At 48.5% G+C, this 18,073-nt stretch overlaps 1 protein-coding gene across 2 annotated transcripts in view; it reads right to left on the bottom strand.

Moving 5' to 3' along the window:
• SVIL (supervillin) overlaps window positions 1-18,073 on the bottom strand; it is a 334,548-nt gene that overhangs the window by 218,311 nt on the left and 98,164 nt on the right. The window lies entirely within an intron of this gene.

The following is an 18,073-nucleotide window of genomic DNA, read 5'->3' as shown; positions in this document are numbered from 1 at the left end:
ACGTCAAGCCAATTAAATAAAAGGTGTGGTCCTCCAGGCCCTCCTCAGTTTTACTCCAAGAACCGCCGGGAGGCTCTGAAAGACATAACACACTAACAATCACGTTAATACACATCCTCACCACTTAGTCCAATTTAAACAACTTTGGGTGGGAAGCCAGGCTGTCCTGGAAGACTCCTAGAAAAAGAGTTACCGGTAAGTCTAACTCCGGTTTTCTCATATCGTCTTCCAGGACAGCCTTTGAGATGATAAGCAAGGAGCTCACCTTGTCAGGGCGGGACCACTGCCTGGAGGACCTTACGTCCAAAAGTCTGCTCTTTATCAGACCATACATCCAGACGGTAATGTCTTGCGAACGTTGAGTAGCTGGACCACGTTGCTGCTTTGCAGATCTCCTCCGGAGAGGCTCCAGCCCTCTCTGCCCATGATGCGGAAACCGCCCTTGTAGAGTGTGCCTTAACTAAGGGTGCCTGCTTCCCCTCTAACTCATAGGCTTTAACTATCGCCATTCGTATCCACCTGGCGATAGACGCTTTGGACGCCTTGCAGCCCTTGCGGGCGCCCGAAAAACTAACAAAAAGTGAGTCTGACTTCCTGAAGACCTTAGTGGCTTCTAAAAAAATCAATAGACTTCTCCTGACGTCTAACAAACTTAAAGATCTCGCCTCATCCTCGTCTGAGGTTGAGAAAAAAGTTGGCAAAATAATATCCTGTGTCCTATGAAAAGTGGACACCACTTTAGGAAGAAAACTAGGATCAGTCTTAAGTACTACCCTGTCCTCTAAGATTAACAGAAATGGCTCTCTGACCGAGAGCGCTTGTAGATCACTGACCCTTCTAGCTGACGTGATCGCTATCAAAAATACAGTCTTTAGTACAATCCACTTAAGTGAAGCTCCCTCTAATGGTTCAAATGGATCTTGGGTCAGAGCTCTAAGAACCAAGGCCAAATCCCAAGTAGGACAGGACTTCATTCTCACAGGCCTGGATCTAGATAGAGCCTTGAAGAAGTTCCTGACAAATGGATTCTGCTGAAGGGAGGACTGAAGGAAAACACTTAAGGCCGCCACCTGTACCTTTAGAGTGCTGATAGATAGGTCCAGTTCTACCCCTGCTTGTAGAAAATCTAGGACTGCCGGGACCCCGGGACTTGCAATCCCCTGTTCTCGCAACCAGGAATTAAACCTCTTTCCTACCTTGGCGTAAATTGCCCTAGTAACAGGTTTACGGCATTCTAACAAGGTCTTAATCACTCTCTCTGAGAAACCCTGTGACCTTAAGATTTGTTCCTCAGACACCAGGCCGCAAGCTTGAGCCTCTCTATCTGAGGGCACAGGATCGGCCCCTGGGAAAGTAAGTCCTCCCTGACTGGTAGAAACAGCGGAGGATGTACGGCCAATCTCTTTATGCTGGCAAACCAGGGTCTCCTTGGCCAAAAAGGAGCTACTAAAATGAGGTCCGTAGTTTCCGAACGGACTTCTGCAGAACCTCCGCCACCATCCTTACGGGAGGAAAGGCGTAACACAGGCCAAACAGCCATGGATTGGCAAGGGCGTCTATCCCCCTGGCCCGATCCTGTGGGTGAACCGAAAAAAATTGTGTCACCTTCCTGTTGCCTTCTGTTGCAAATAGGTCTATTTCTGGCCTTCCCCAGCATGACACGATCTCCTCGAACACTTCCTTGTTGAGGGCCCACTCGTCCTGACCTATCTTCTGGCGACTGAGAAAGTCGGCCAGGAAATTCTGGGTTCCCTTTAGGTGAATGGCTGATATTGAGGACAAATTCTTCTCTGCCCAGCAGAAGATTTTGTCCGCAATTACCTGTAGTGCAGGGCTTCTGGTTCCCCCTTGCTTGTTCAGGTAGGCTACTGCTGTCACATTGTCTGAGCGAACTTGCAGATCCCTGCCATGTAACCGGGACTGGAAGGTTTCTATAGCTTTCCAGACTGCCAGAAGTTCCTTCTGGTTTGAGGAACGACCTGTCTCTAGGTTCGACCAGGAACCCTGGGCTAAGGTTCCCTCTAGGTGGGCACCCCAACCCAGCGCACTGGCATCGGTCGTGACCACCACCGTAGCTTGTGGGGACCAGGGAAGACCCCTGTCTAGGTTGACCTGGGCCCGCCACCACCAAAGAGACCTCCTGACTGCCGAGGATAGGGGCATAACCTGATCCAGGCTCTCCTGCCTGCCATCCCAATAACGGAGCATGAGTCTTTGTAAAGGACGCTGATGATGTCTTGCCCAGGCCACCGCTGGAAAGCATGATGTCATCAACCCTAGGACTCTCATCACCTCCCTGATCTGGGCTTCCCGACCAGATTGAAGCTGGGCTACCGCCTGCTCTAGCTTGCCGATCTTCTCCTCCGGAAGAAATACCCTCATTTCCACTAAAGAAATCCTGTATCCTAAATACAGTACCTCCTGTGAGGGGGTCAGCTGGGATTTTTCCTGGTTTATCAGCCACCCCAGTGAGCGCAGAAACCCCAAAGCCTCCTGTATGTCCCTCTGCAGCTGTTGGGCCGACTGGGCTATGAACAGTAGATCGTCCAGATATGGGATCACTGTTATAGCCTTGAGCCTTAATGGGGCCAGTGCCTCTGCCAGAACTTTTGTAAAGACTCTTGGTGAGGCTGAAAGCCCGAAGGGGAGAGCTCGAAACTGGAGGTGTAACACACCCGTGTTCAACCTCACCGCCAACCTGAGAAATCTCTGAGATTCCGGATGAATCGGGATATGCAAATATGCATCCCTGAGATCCACTGTGGCCATGTGACAGCCCTGAAACAGGAATTTGGTTACCGAGAAGATTGACTCCATCCGGAACCGCTTGTATTTTATAAATCTGTTCAGGGGACGGAGATTCAGTATTAACCTGAACTTCCCCGAAGGTTTCTTTACCACGAATACATGGGAGTAAACCCCCAAGCCTCGCTCCTCCTGAGGTACCTGCACCATTACTTCTTGGTCCACCAGATCCCCCAGAAGAAGAGCCAAAGCCTCTGCTTTCTCTTGGTCCCTTGGTAACCTTGTTACTTGAAAGTTCGGGAGGGGAACTGAACCAAACTCCAACCTGTAGCCGTTCCTTACAAGATCTCGAATGAACGGACTTTCGGTTGAAGCTTCCCACTGTGGGAGGAACTTCCCCAGTCTTCCTCCCACCGGGACGCAGGAGTCACTGGGTTTTAGGGGAGGGTTGAGGAGGATTGAATAAGATACCTCCTCTGCCTCTTCCCTTGTGACCCGTCCAATGCTTTTTGGGGCGAACCTCCCTTTCCTGCAGGTTTTGCTGCCTGGGGCTTCGAAAAAGGCGTTTCCCTTCAGGTCTCTTTCCTTTCTGGGAAAGCTTTCTTCCTATCCTGCGTGCGCTCTAACGCCTCTTGCAGGCCGGGCCCAAACAAATGGTCCCCTGAAAAGGGTAATCCACACAACTTTAGTTTTGAAGCTGTGTCTCCTGACCAGGTTTTAAGCCAAACGGCCCTTCTGGCAGCGTTCACTAGTGCTGCTGATCTAGCAGCCAGTTTGACTGATTCTGCAGAGGCATCCGCTAAAAAGCCCACCGCTTTAAACAGTAGCGGAAAGGACTTCAACAGCTGTTGCCTAGAAGTACCTGCAGAAATATGTGATTGTAACTGTGTAAGCCAACACTCCAAGTTTCTGGCCACACAGGTAGCTGCTAGGGCCGGTTTAAGCCCAATGGAAGAGGCATCCCAGGCTCTCTTGAGCAGCAGATCTCCCCTCTTATCCATAGGGTCCCTGAGTGAACCCATATCATCAAAGGCCAAATCTGTCTTCTTAGAGACCTTAGCCAAGGGAGCGTCTAATTTGGGAACCTTGTTCCAGGGATGCACCGCATCCGATTCAAAAGGGAACCTCCTTCTAAGGCTACCTGAAAAAAATGGCCTTTTTTCCGGTTGTTCCCACTCCAGCAGAATCGCCTCCACTAGCGACTTATGGACGGGGAATACCCTGTCTTTCATTACACTCGACCCTTGATACATCATGTCGTGTTTTGAAAGCTGGACCTGTTCTTCTCTGATCTCCAAGGTGTCATATATAGCCTTGAGAAGGTCACCCACATCATCCAAAGACAGCTTGTATCTGGCTGATCTAATGGCCTCTTCCTCCCCCTCAGATTCTGAAGTAGACTCTGTCCTAGAGGAGGCTAATGACCTGGATAACCTCTCCCTATCCACCTCCTCTTCCTGACTTGGTTCGGATAAGGAAGGCATACTCACGGCTCTGGGTAAAGAGACAGAAGGACCCTGCATCCTATCCATCATGTTTTTAAAAGATTGGAAGGTGGATGCAATCTCATCCTTTACGGATGTTAAAACATTGTGACAAGCTGCCACCGAGTCCTCTTTTACCAGGCTACTGACACAATCTGGGCAAAGCGGCTTCTCCCAACCGGTGCCTAACTTAGCCCCACACACGGCACATTTCCTTCTGGGTAAAGGTATCTGGGCTCTGTCCTGTTTAACCTGAAAACAAAGAAAAACAGGGTCCCATTAAAATACCACCCCTGACCACACCACTGTGCTTCTAGGGTCTGTTTAGGAAGTGCCCCCCTTCACCAGCAGGTTCTCCACCCCGGGAAGGTACTACGGGTCAGAGTGACCCCCCACCCCCCAGTGTAAGTCCTGGTCTGCCCTCACCAAGCTTACCTGAGAGGTACTGGAGCCTGTTGAACCGGAGTCCACCTGCACAACCGCACTCTCCATGGTTCCTGTGTATCACTCAGTCTCTCTGAGCCTTCACACTGCTCCAGGCAACCCTGTAGTCACACCGCCGCGCCCAAAGGACTGGAACGGGTCCTGCGGCGCCCCCTGATGACGCGAATCCGGCGGAAGTGCGTCTCTCCCACTTCCGTACGCCAGAGCGCAAAAACTCCGCCCCGACGCCGTGCGTTCCTTACGAACGCACCGCTCACAGTACCCGAACGCCGGTCGGTAGAGCGAACGTCTCCCGCCGCCTCCGACCGACAGGTACGAGCGGTTAGCGCTCCGAGGGGGAGATTGCCGCGTATCGGGGTCCCGTTCTCTCCGAACGTTTAAATGGCAGCGGGGACTGAAAGCTACCCTCTCCTCCCTTCGTTCGGACCGAGGGGTGCTAAGGGCCAGGTCCATCAAGGCGCTCTCCCCAGGCAAAACCCCTGAGAAGGAGCTCCCCTTACCAGTTCCAAGACGTGCTCCTTCCCGTCCGGCAGGAAACACAAAAACTGAGGAGGGCCTGGAGGACCACACCTTTTATTTAATTGGCTTGACGTGTTTCCTGTCCCGGAGGGAGGAGCCCTATATCTCAAAGGCTGTCCTGGAAGACGATATGAGAAAACGGCCTTTCTTGTTTCGGTAAATCTTAACTAGCATTTACCCCAGTGTTTCTAAACCTTTTTTCAGTCAAGGCACCCTTTAAAATTCTGCTCAATCTCAAGGTACCCCATAATAAAGACGTAAAAAAACGAAAACTAATAGTTTTACATAATGCAGCAACAGACCCAACGTTAGAGGCAAGTCTTCCAAATCAAATACACTTTAGCACACTGGTACCGACTAGTATTCCAATGTTGCTCTATTTCCTCAGTTTCTCTCCCTCACTCAGCTAATGTGACCCCAGTTCTGACAGGGAGCCACATGGGAGGGGCAAACATGGATGCCGTGCAAGCACCTGACATTCCCCTTAACCAATGTCATCATTGGTTGTTAGGACGCCAGCAGCTAGAAGGCTGTAAAGGTGCACAATGAAAACCTGTGCCTTTGTGTAACTAAAGGGTGGGCTTGAGCCACCAGTTGGCTTGTATACAGTTTGAGCTTTTTTTTACATTTTGCCAAGGCATCCATAAAAAAAAAAAACCTGCAGGCACCACATGGTGCCTGGGCACCCTGGTTGAAAAGGGCCGATTTAACCCTTGCAATGCAGGGGCAGCTCAAGTGCAAGGGAGGAATTTAACTTTCCCCAGAGCTCATCTATAAAAACATTTACCAAACAGTATGCCAGAGACCTTTGCCAGGAACAGCAGGTAATTTTGCGCATCTTTTGAATAGATATCACAAACTCCTTTCTATTGTTTATGTAACAGACTAAAAGGAAGTTCATTGTTTGAATTTACATTCACTTTAACCACTAGAGATTTAAGTAGCATGACAACGTAATACAAACCACCCATGTCCTTCTACAGTAAGGCCAGGTCACATTATCAAGTGATATAGGGATGGGTAGCCACCCAAATCTAAAACCATTTTGGACCACTGCAAATGTATTCAGAAACTTTTACAGAAGTCCAGGAGAAGAGCATTTTGTATATTATAAAGTGGGTCCTATGCCAGGGTCAGTGCATCATCCTTGTCCCAGTGGTACAATAGCGATCAGCTAAAAAAAAGGTATCCAAGCAGATGATATCACCAAATGTACAAACACCTGGCCTGGAAATAACTAATTAAAAAAAATAATCTTAGTCTTTATTTTACTTCATATTTCCCATTTGAATTCATTAATGCTTGCCAGGTGGATAAAGCCCTGCTGACTCAGAACACTTCCTCTTATAGCTGGCTGATTGCCTCTCTAATAATTCATAGAGTTGCCTCTATCGGACACATGAGGCTTTGTGGCCTGGCAGCACAGCTTGTGTTATGTTCCGTTTACTCCAATTTGTACATTGTATTTAAAAGGGCAACTCCGCTCTCCTAGGGAAAAATAAAAAATTGCAAAAACACATTGTATATACAATTGCGACTCAAGTTCTATTTAATTGAATATTAAAAATGGGGGCGTGGCTTACTCATGGTAGTGTGAAGACATCTTCTCCAGAGCTCTGCATGGACTGAGAATGAGACCCACCAGATTGACTGCACAGCTGAGCCGTTTTTTCATGCCGGAGGACAGCAGATAACTGGGGGAATCGAAGGGTACCAAGATTACCCACTACTTCCTTTGGCAAAATGCAATCTCCCGGTGAGCGCGGCCGTCAATGTTAGTAAGCAAACCCCACCAGCCGGGACTGCAGGAAACCTGTCCTCCACCACCACATGACCATCCTCCCCTATACTGTCCCCCAGATTGCCCACGGTCAGACAGACAATCAGCATGACAGTCATATGGAGGGATGAGCAGCTGCTCAGAGGGTACCCTCTGGGATATAGTTGCAATGCTGCCCACTAAACAGGACCTGCAGACTATGGCGACTTCCATTGTCAATGCTCTCACAAGGGAGCTTTATGATTTCTGCCAGCAGGTGGACACAGTAGAACGGGTGACAGACCTGGAATAGTCTTCCAATGCCAGGGAGGACTGCATCACCACTCTGGAGTTAGAACACGAGGCCTTCTGCTGCCATCTTATTGAAGTCCAGCTCCGGCCAGATGATGGGGATAATAGGAGCAGGAGAAACAATCTGCGCCTCCCTGACATCCCAGCGGCCCCGATCTATTCTTAACCAGGTATTGGGCCAACCCCCTCCAGCAAACTAGAGTTGGACAGGGTGCACCGAGTCCAAGGTCATCCTCCCCCCCCCTCAGCCACACAGGGCCCTGCTCACCTGGTCCCCCTGCGTAATGTCCTGTTCAGGGTCCATTTCATTACCATTAAGGAGATCCTACGCCAGGCCTGGACAAGGGGCCACATTGATTTCAAAGGAGCTCTCATACGGAGCTACCCAGATGTCTCCAGGCAAACACGGGCCTTGCGGGGGCTCGTGCAACGTCTCCTCTAAATAATTTGTGAAGCTGAAGCTACTCATCGCTAGAGCCACCCTTTTCATTTAATTGTGCGAAAGCAGGGAACTGACTTCTACCATCGCCCCCCAGGCCAACTACCAGAGCTGTTCAACTTCCTAGAAAAGCCTGCTATCAACATCCCTTATTGTCATGACTATTTGCTCACCCATGAGGAACTCGGCCCTTCTGTACCCAGACTACAGCGGATCAGTCAAACCAGTTCTCTTGCTTCAAGTTGTGAGGCCCACAAATCCCATCCAACCTCTGAGGCTTGACCTCTCCTTCAGTTCAGTAGCTGGTAAGACACTGCAAAAAAACAGACATGCATTCTAACACCTGCCATGTGGATCCCCTCAGGGAGACCCAGCAACTTTAGGCTGAACAAACTGGATGTTAGTTTCCTTGCCATGTTCCCAGCCCTTGGGCTTTGCAGACAAGTACACTGACATTTCTCTGCTGAATCATGAACCCCCTTTCCACTTCTGGCCACCTGACTATTGGTCTTGAGCCTTTAGGGTGGCAACTTCCCCGATTTGGACCCTTGGGCCCAGTTAAGCCACTTCAATTTGTTGGGTTGGTGGGGGGGGGGTGTTTTGTGGTCTGTGCTGCTCCTCCCCCCCATCCGTCACAGGTGTTGAGAGGGGTGACCCATGCACAGGACTAAGGGGTCTGCTGACAGGTTCCACACCCCGTTACCCACGCGCCCTACTGTGTCAGATTTGACTGTTAGTCTGGTGACTCCCCCATCGCATTACCTAATGGGGTTTCGACCTTTACAGAGCCCCTATATTTCTAGCCCCCCCCCCCCCGCAGTTCTCGCATGTTTCGTTAATTTGTGGCTGGGGTGATAGGACCCGTCTAGTAGGGGTTTGTATTCCATAATAGTACCACTGTTGGCTGCCTATACTGCTCTTTATCCTCACAGGTGAAGTGTGACCCTCCATGCTGGTGCCCTGAGGAGTGGTGAAAAGGCAATACATTCCTTCTGTTCTCTATGCCGCCCACCTGGAGTCTTTGATTTGAAGGTTTACCCCCGAGTTCACCACCAAGGTATGGTCTCCGTTAATGGTTCTCCCTTATTCTGCTTTCCGTGTTTGATTTACGCACCTATTTGTTCATAAATTTTGCTGGCTCTATTAGTAGTTATAATATGGTTCTTGCTGCTCTCACCTCGTGCATCGCCAAATGTTTTGTTTTCTCTTTTTGCAGTTTAGTTGCTAGATTCGGGCGACTTCTAGCACTCCATTCACCCCCCCACATAGGATGGACTTCTGCGTGGGCACTATTGGTGCTTGGCCAGAGTCCTCAGATTACTATCACTACTTAGATTTCTTCCTCCCTCTCCCCCTTTCTATTTCCCGTTAGGTTGGTGGGCGAGATGGGTCTCGAAGGTCACCTCCCTCAATGTGAGAGGTCTTAACACGCTGAAAAAACGCTCTCAACTGTTGGCAGATTTGAGGAAAAGTAAAAACACAATTTGCTTTCCTACAGGAAACATTTCCGTGGCAACCATATCCCCAAATTGACTAATGGTGCCTTTCTAACGGCATTACAGTGTTTCTCCCATCTCCAAATCGAAAGGGGCAAGCATCCTGTTGATCAAATCGGTTCCCTGGAATTTTGAGGCACAACAGACGAACACCCAGGGTCGTTTTCTCCTCCTGAGGGGGAAGGTGTCTGACGTGCATGACACCTTTGCTAATGTTTATTTTCCGAACGTGAACCACCTCCAGGTTTCTAAAGGGGGCTCCTACCAGAGCTCTTGGGAGTTCGCAGGTCTCTGTATCTTTGGAGGTGACCTCAACATTGCCATGGGCCCACTACTGGATGTTTCACGGGCCTCTTCACACTCCCACCTATTCCCGCCTTCGGCGGATGAAGCCGAACTCCGCATCTGGTCGATCCCTGGCGGTTGTTACACCTGCAGGACCGTGACTATTCCTTTTTCTCCCAGGTCCATCACACCAACTCATGGCTTGACTATCTCTTGACAATGCACAAAGATCTATCCAGAGTAGTGTCTACCTTTATTGACGTCATCTTTCTGATCATGCCCCCCGATTCACCTGACACTTCAACTGGGCCCAGTGTCCCAGACCCCTCCATCCTGAGACTAAATGAGTATCTGCTCCAATCAGAAGAGATCCGTTCCAAGCCACTTACCATCTTGCGGTAGTACTTCATCAATGAAGCCTCGGTCACCAACCCATTGGTGGTGTGGAGGCCCATAAGACAGTCATTCGGGGCACACTGATCAGGGTGGGAGCTCTCCTTAAAAGGGAGAGGTCTCACCGTATGGAAGAAATTTTTGCCCAGATGCATAGTTTGGAATGCTCCCATAAGGCCACTCCTGCCCGCTCCACCTACCAAGATCGCAAGGAATTTCGATCGCTCATATTCCACAAAAAGCAAAAACTGGCCTGGGCACATCGTATAAATGTACAAATTCAACAAACCGGGCACATTGCTAGCACGAGCATTGTGGGGTCCCCACATGAAAAAAAAAACATTTTTGGCATCATGGCTCCCTCTGGATAGAGGTTGTCTACTTCCTCCAATATGGAGGCAGGGTTTAGGTCCTTCTATGAGGGCCTTTACAACCTGGGTAATGCCACCCCCTCAGATTCCCCCTCTGACAACAGAATTGCCTCACAGTCCTACCTAGCCTCTGGCATGCCCTCGCAGTACAAGAGATACTGGAAGTGTCCATCACAATTGCGGATTTGGCACACTGTTTTTTTGTTTTTTTTTTGATAGACAGACACACACACACACACACACACACACACACACACACACACACACACACACACGTATCCCTTCAGGTTCAACTCACTTAACATATTACTTTAGATCTGCAAAGCAAGCCCATTTAGTCATCTCCTAGACCTGTATTGTGCCAATGCTCCTTTCACTCAGGACACCATTGCAGGAGAAAGAACTCCGCTTGCATGTGACATGCAATGAAATCTGAACCAATGCTGCTGGACTGGCTGGTCCTCATCTAGATTTGGTTGATTAGGTTATTGCAATACTGAGGCTGTAATACATGACATGAGTTTAAAGCTCCTGAAGACAAGTTCTACAGTCACAGCATATACTTTCACTTTATAACATTAGCATTGTAATAGTACAGTACAAATGGTTATTTTTGACACTCCAATATCTAAAAAAAATCTCCTTTCATGCTGTGAGTGCTACCTGTTTGGTGGCCATCTCTTTCTAAGAGTTCCTGGATTCCCTGCATGCTTTGTAGATTCTCCTCTACAGTTTACATTCAATATCAAAGACTACATTTCCCATGGTACCTTGCTGCCTACAATTTGTGACTCCTGTACCAACTCCATCACCTGAAACTCTTCCTCTCAGCACCTCTATAGGTCAGAAGGCAGGGTCTCTGAAATCTGTGCCACAGCAGTGCCCACTCATAGGGCATAGTGACTACGGGTCACAGAATTCAAGGAAATAAACGTAAAGTTCAAAGTACATTTCCAAGTTTCAAGATCAGATATAGACTACAAATAATAGACTACAAATAATTGAAACACAAAGTGGAAATTGATATACAAGCCCAAATTTTGACCATAGATACACCTCCTAAAGAGTACTACAAACATGTGTCTATTTATTGGCTTTCCCTCATTTTTATTGGGCAACGGGGAACATTCTTCCATCTATTGCCTAAGGAGACAGAGCCCATCTGAAAGTTATTACTGCCTGAGAAACAAATATTTAAACTGGACAGCTAAGAAATGAGTATAAACTTTAAAAATCAGTTATAGCGACAGAATGGCTGCACAAAACGGCAACAGAGGGGGGGGGGGGGGGGAACATAACAAAAAAAAAAACATAAGTTGCAAGACAGTCAGCGGCTTGTTAAAATTCTTTTAATGAGTAATTATGCCTAATTGCTTCCCCATTTTATAGGACCATAACTAGAATCTTTAAGCAGATCTGTGTGCCAAGTCACGCGACGGCTGGATTTTAATGAGGTGAGTAAACCTGGGCACCCAACTACTCTGCTACAATAGACAGACATAAAAAAAAAAAAAAAAAAAAAATTACATAAGGGATTTATACTTCACATCAAAGCCCCATTTGGGGGTAATGCAGATAATAGGCACCTTCATATGTGGCAACACTACACGACCCACTACAGTATTTTATGACCATTAGAAGTACGATGACGACTGACTGCTGTGTGTTACAGTTCTGTACTCATAGCAACAAAGCGGTCATTTTGGCAGCCCATTTTTGGATGGTGTATTGGATTGGCTGAGCCCACAAACTGGTTACCAGCAAAACTATGCAGGCAACAAGATAAAGCATTCACCAAGCTACTAATGCTATCCAGTAAGCAATGCAACTGTGCCAACATTTAGTGTCATCTGATGCCAGGGGTGTCAAACCCAATTTCATCACGAGTCGCATCAGCATTATGGTTGCCCTCAAAGGGATGGTTGTATCTGTAAGACTAGATGTCCAGAGCACCGCACCTCCCTTTACATCAGATTTTAAGAGCCCCACCATCAAATGTCAAAAGTCCTGACCCTTAAATCACAGTGCACTCCCCTCCCTTACTTTTGTCTGCTTCTGGAAAGAAACTGGGGGCAGACCTGGGAAGCAGAAAGTGCGGGGTCTGGATGAGGGCTGGAGTCAGTTGCCAGAGTCTGCTGAATGCCTAGACCAGGTGAGGCGGAAACAAGGGTGTGCTGCGCAGAGGAGCAGGACCGCTGAGATAAGAGGGCATAGACAAGTTTCTCCACAGCTGCATAAGGGGGTACCCGCAGCTGCAGGAAAGGTGCGAGGGCCAAATGAAAGCCTGGAGGGCCAGGTGTCTCCGATGCAGACAAAGTACGCACAGCTCCACTGAGTGTCAATGAAAATGCAGTAAATATACTTCCTGATTCTGATTCTAAAGTCTTTTACTTTGCATTTCCTGCATAACCAAATCACATTTCAACTTCCAAGGTTGGTTTGAATCAAATTGGAGGCTGTGAGAAACAAAGTAGAATTAGAGGTAATACTTTAGTTTTCATTTTGGATAGAGCAAAAAAAAAGGTTACAAATCCTGTCAAATTTTACATTTTTTGCCACCTGTGTTCTATTGGGAGAATCACTTTTACTTCCTGCCCATAGCAAAAACAGGAAGTGAAAGCAAATCCCTCCCAAATTAGGGGAATTCCTTGAGGACCCCCAGGTCACCAGAACTAGTGACCCTATTGGAAGATGTCCCCTCTATCTGGGGACAACCCAAAAATTGTAAACTTCACTGTCCACTCAGGAAAAAAAAAATTAAGGTTTTGCCTTTTAGCTATACTTGAAACCCCTCCTGCCGAACACACACATATATATATGACCTCATAGAAGTCAGTCTTCTTTCGTGGGGCTGCATCAACAGCTGCCACCAACAGCTTCAGGTCTTGTACCAATTAAGGAACTGGTCCTCCTTAGTTCCAAATCACCTGATCACTGTGATCATTCACTATACAGCCCAATCCGTTTTTTTCTTCCTCTTTAAATTGAAGATACTATAAAAAATAGATATACAAATAAATATTATATATTATACACAGTCATGGCCAAAAAATTGTTGGCATCCCAGAAATTTTTCCCCAAAAATTCAAGTATTTCTCACATAAAATTATTGCAGTAACACGTTTTGCTATACACATTTATTCCCTTTGTGTGTATTGGAACAAAACAAAAAACAAAAAAACAAAAACAAAAACAAAAACGAAAAAAGCAAATTGGACATAATGTCACAACTCCAAAAATGGGCTGGTCAAAATTCTTGGCACCCTTAACTTAATATTTGGTTGCCCACCCTTTGGAAAAAAAAAAAACTGAAATCATGCGCTTCCTATAACCATCATTAAGCTTCTTATACCCCTCACCCGGAATTTTGGAGCACTCTTCCTTTGCAAACTGCTCCAAGTCTCTTATTGCAAGGGCACCTTTTCCCAACAGCAATTTTAAGAACTGGACTCATTGCTGGCCACTTTAGAACTTTCCAGCGCTTTGTTGCCATCCATTTCTGGGTGCTTTTTGGCGTATGTTTGAGGTCACTGTCCTGCTGGAAGACCCAAGATCTCAGACAAAAACCCAGCTTTCTGACACTGGGCTCTACAGGGCGACCCAATATACTTTGGTAATCCTCAGAAGTGCCAGAGGAAGCAAAACAACCCCAAAACATCATTGAACCTCCCCCATATTACACTGTAGGTACTGTATTCTTTTCTTTGTAGGCCTCGTTCAGTTTTCGGTAAACAGTGGAATGATGTGCTTCACCAAAAAGCTCTATCTTGGTCTCATCTGTCCATAAGACGTTTTCCCAGAAGGATTTTGGCTTACTCAAGTACATTTTGGCAAACCGTAGTCTTGCTTTTTTATATCTGTGCCAGTAGTGGGGTCCTCCTGGATCTCCTGCCATAGCGCTTAATTTAATTTAAATGTCGACAGTTTGCGCTGACATTGATGCTCCCTGAGCCTGCAAGACAGCTTGAATTTCTTTGCAACTTGTTCAGGGCTGCTTATCGACCATCCGAACTATCCTGCATTGCAACCTTTCATCAATTTTTTCTCTTCCATCCATGCCCAGAGATATTAGCTACAGTGCCATGGGTTGCAAACTTCTTGATAATGTTGCGCACTGTGGGCAAAGACAAATCTAGATCTCTGTGAAACAAAAAAATGTAGCGCTAAAAAAGGTAAACACAATAACCTAAAAACAGTTTTTAGGTAAACAAACAACCCATGCTAAGAGCCCATTCACACAGGGGCAACACGACTTGTAGGCGACTTGAGTCAGGCAACTTGGACACGACTTCACAGCGCGACTTGGGACGACTTCAAAACGACTTGTGATAACTTCAAGCCCGACTTGGGACGACTTACAAGTCGCCCCAGGCCAGGCGACTTTTGCCGAGGCCAAGCAGAGAATGAGCTCAAGGGGGAACTCCACGGCAAATTTCTGAAAAAAATTTGGCGTGGGTTCCCCCTCCGAGAGCATACCAGGCCCTTAGGTCTGGTATGGATTCCAAGGGGAACCCCCTACGCCGAAAAAACGGCGTGGGGGTCCCCCCCAGATCCACACCAGACCCTTATCCGAGCACGCTACCCGGCCGGCCAGGAAAGGGGGTGGGGACGAGCGGGCGGCCCCCCCCCCCTCCTGAGCCGTACCTCAACATGGGGGGGTGCCTGCGGCCCCCCCACCCCAAAGCACCTTGTCCCCATGTCGATGAGGACAAGGGCCTCTTCCCGACAACCCTGGCCGTTGGTTGTCGGGGTCTGCGGGCGGGGGGCTTATCGGAATCCGGGAGCCCCCTTTAATAAGGGGGCCCCCGGATACCGGCCCCCCACCCTATGTGAATGAGTATGGGGTACAATGTACCCCTACCCATTCACCTGTGGAAAAAAAGTACAAAAAAAAAACACAACACAGGGAAAAAATATTTTATTGCACAGCTCCGGGGGTCTTCTCGCCGGACTCCTCCGCTATCTTCTTGTAGCTCTTTTACTAGCGGAGGAGTCCAGCTTTCTTCCTCCCCGCCGCCGGCCTCTTCTCCCGACTTCGGGGGTCTTGTCCCCCTCTTCGGTTCTTCTGCCGGGCCACCGCGCCTTCTTATAGCTCTTTTACAGGCGGTGGCCCGGTCTTCTGTCGTCGCCGCCGCCGCCTTCCGTTCTTCTTCTTCTTCTTCTCCAGGAGATGTTGACACGACGCTCTCTCCGGCCGGAATGCCAGAGCCGCCCTGCGCTGCCACTTATATAGGGACAATGGGGCGGTGTCACATGGGTTGATGTCACATGGGTTGGTCACATGGGTTGATGTCACATGGTGACCCCGCCCCCTTACCATGTGACATCAACCCATGTGACCAACCCATGTGACATCAACCCATGTGACACCGCCCCATTGTCCCTATATAAGTGGCAGCGCAGGGCGGCTCTGGCATTCCGGCCGGAGAGAGCGTCGTGTCAACATCTCCTGGAGAAGAAGAAGAAGAAGAACGGAAGGCGGCGGCGGCGGCGACGACAGAAGACCGGGCCACCGCCTGTAAAAGAGCTATAAGAAGGCGCGGTGGCCCGGCAGAAGAACCGAAGAGGGGGACAAGACCCCCGAAGTCGGGAGAAGAGGCCGGCGGCGGGGAGGAAGAAAGCCGGACTCCTCCGCTAGTAAAAGAGCTACAAGAAGATAGCGGAGGAGTCCGGCGAGAAGACCCCCGAAGACGGAAGACCCCCGGAGCTGTGCAATAAAATATTTTTTCCCTGTGTTGTTTTTTTTTTGTACTTTTTTTCCACAGGTGAATGGGTAGGGGTACATTGTACCCCATACTCATTCACATAGGGTGGGGGGCCGGTATCCGGGGGCCCCCTTATTAAAGGGGGCTCCCGGATTCCGATAAGCCCCCCGCCCGCAGACCCCGACAACCAACGGCCAGGGTTGTCGGGAAGAGGCCCTTGTCCTCATCGACATGGGGACAAGGTGCTTTGGGGTGGGGGGGCCGCAGGCCCCCCCTCCCCCAAGGCACCCCCCCATGTTGAGGGCACGCGGCCTGGTACGGCTCAGGAGGTGGGGGGGCCGCCCGCTCGTCCCCACCCCCTTTCCTGGCCGGCCGGGTAGCGTGCTCGGATAAGGGTCTGGTGTGGATCTGGGGGGGACCCCCACGCCGTTTTTTCGGCGTAGGGGGTTCCCCTTGGAATCCATACCAGACCTAAGGGCCTGGTATGCTCTCGGAGGGGGAACCCACGCCAAATTTTTTTCAGAAATTTGCCGTGGAGTTCCCTCTTGAGAGCTGATAATTCTGTCAAAGTCGCCTCCGTATAAACGGAGATCCGACTTGGAGGCGATCTCCATTGAAATCAATGGGTACCGGTCGCCTACAAGTCGGATAGAAGTAGTACAGGAACCTTTTCTGAAGTCGGAGCGACTTCAGTAGTGTGCATTAAGACGGCTCTCATTCACTTACATTGCTTTTTAAATGTTGTCCGACCTGAGGCGACCTGAGGCGACTAGGGGCGACCTGAAGTCGGATCAGGAGTTGCCCCTGTGTGAATGGGCTCTAAAAGAAGAAAAATCTCTCACTTATTGTGAGATAAGTGTAAACATAGTATGCGATATGCAATACCCAATGCAGTATAAATACAACTGTGAATATGTGATATAATAACAATGGGATTACATAGCATGAATCCTGAAAAAATAAACCATCAGTTCATCAATCTGTAAAGGAGTCCTCTTATTGTATTAAACAAGAGTGGCCAATCTTCTCATATAAACCATGGACAAAGGCGACAAAAGGAACCAACGACAGCAATCTGTCTGCAGTAGTATCTGAGGACACAACCCTCTATAAACGTAAGGTGGATACTCTTACTGGAAATGTTGGACCCACATGCCCTAAAACAGTGGGTCTAAAGTGCTTGTAATCCCGGAGGATTGTATTCCAACTTTTGATGAAATAGATCCCGGTACGTAATCCTCATATGGACGTCCTCGGTCCCGGATAGAGGTAAGTATTCCCGATAGTCGCCAACCGATGTTTTCCACACTCAAGGGCAGTGATATTTCGGGAACCCAGTATATCCAGACTCCAATTTCTAATAAGGCAGGGCTCGACAAAACCCGGTCGCCAGGTCGCATTGGCGACTAGAAATAGCGACCTCGCGCCTGGGGCAGCACAGCTGGGGGTATCCTGTGTCTGTGGACCCCCCCAGCGTGATCGCGTCGGGCCGTTCCGCCGACGGCCGAAAATTTAGGCCGCGGCTTTGAGGCCTTCTGCGGTCCTATGATTCCTTATGGAATCTGGCGCCCTCTTGTGGTCGCCGTTGGTATGACAAACCAGCAATGTTAATGAAGATTCCTCTGCCTGTATTAATTATATTACCTGCCTCTTCTTCCCTTTATTTAGAACCCCCTAAACATTATATATATTTTTTATTCTAACACCCTAGAGAATAAAATGGTGGTTGTTGCAATACTGTCTGTCACACCGTATTTGTGCAGCGGACTTACAAGCGCACTTTTGTTGGGAAAAATAATTTAGTTAATAAAAAAATAAGACAACAGTAAAGTTAGCCCAATTATTTTTTATATTGTGAAAGATAATGTTACGCCGAGTAAATTGATACCCAACATGTCACGCTTCAAAATTGCACCCGCTCATGGAATGGCGACAAACTTTTACCCTTTAAAATCTGCATAGGCGACGTTTAAAAAAATTCTACAGGTTGCATGTTTTGAGTTACAGAGGAGGTCTGGGGTAGAATTATTGCTCTCGCTCTACCGATCACGGCGCTACCTCCTATGTGTGGTTCGAACACCGATTTTATATGCGGGCAGGACAGGGCGCGTTTAAAAATTA

This window comes from Lithobates pipiens, unplaced genomic scaffold, assembly GCF_037356315.1.
Source record: "Lithobates pipiens isolate NorthernLeopardFrog02 unplaced genomic scaffold, aLitPip1_a1.2 Scaffold_19, whole genome shotgun sequence".
NCBI lineage: Eukaryota > Metazoa > Chordata > Amphibia > Anura > Ranidae > Lithobates > Lithobates pipiens.
This window is presented reverse-complemented; position numbering and strand designations above follow the sequence as displayed.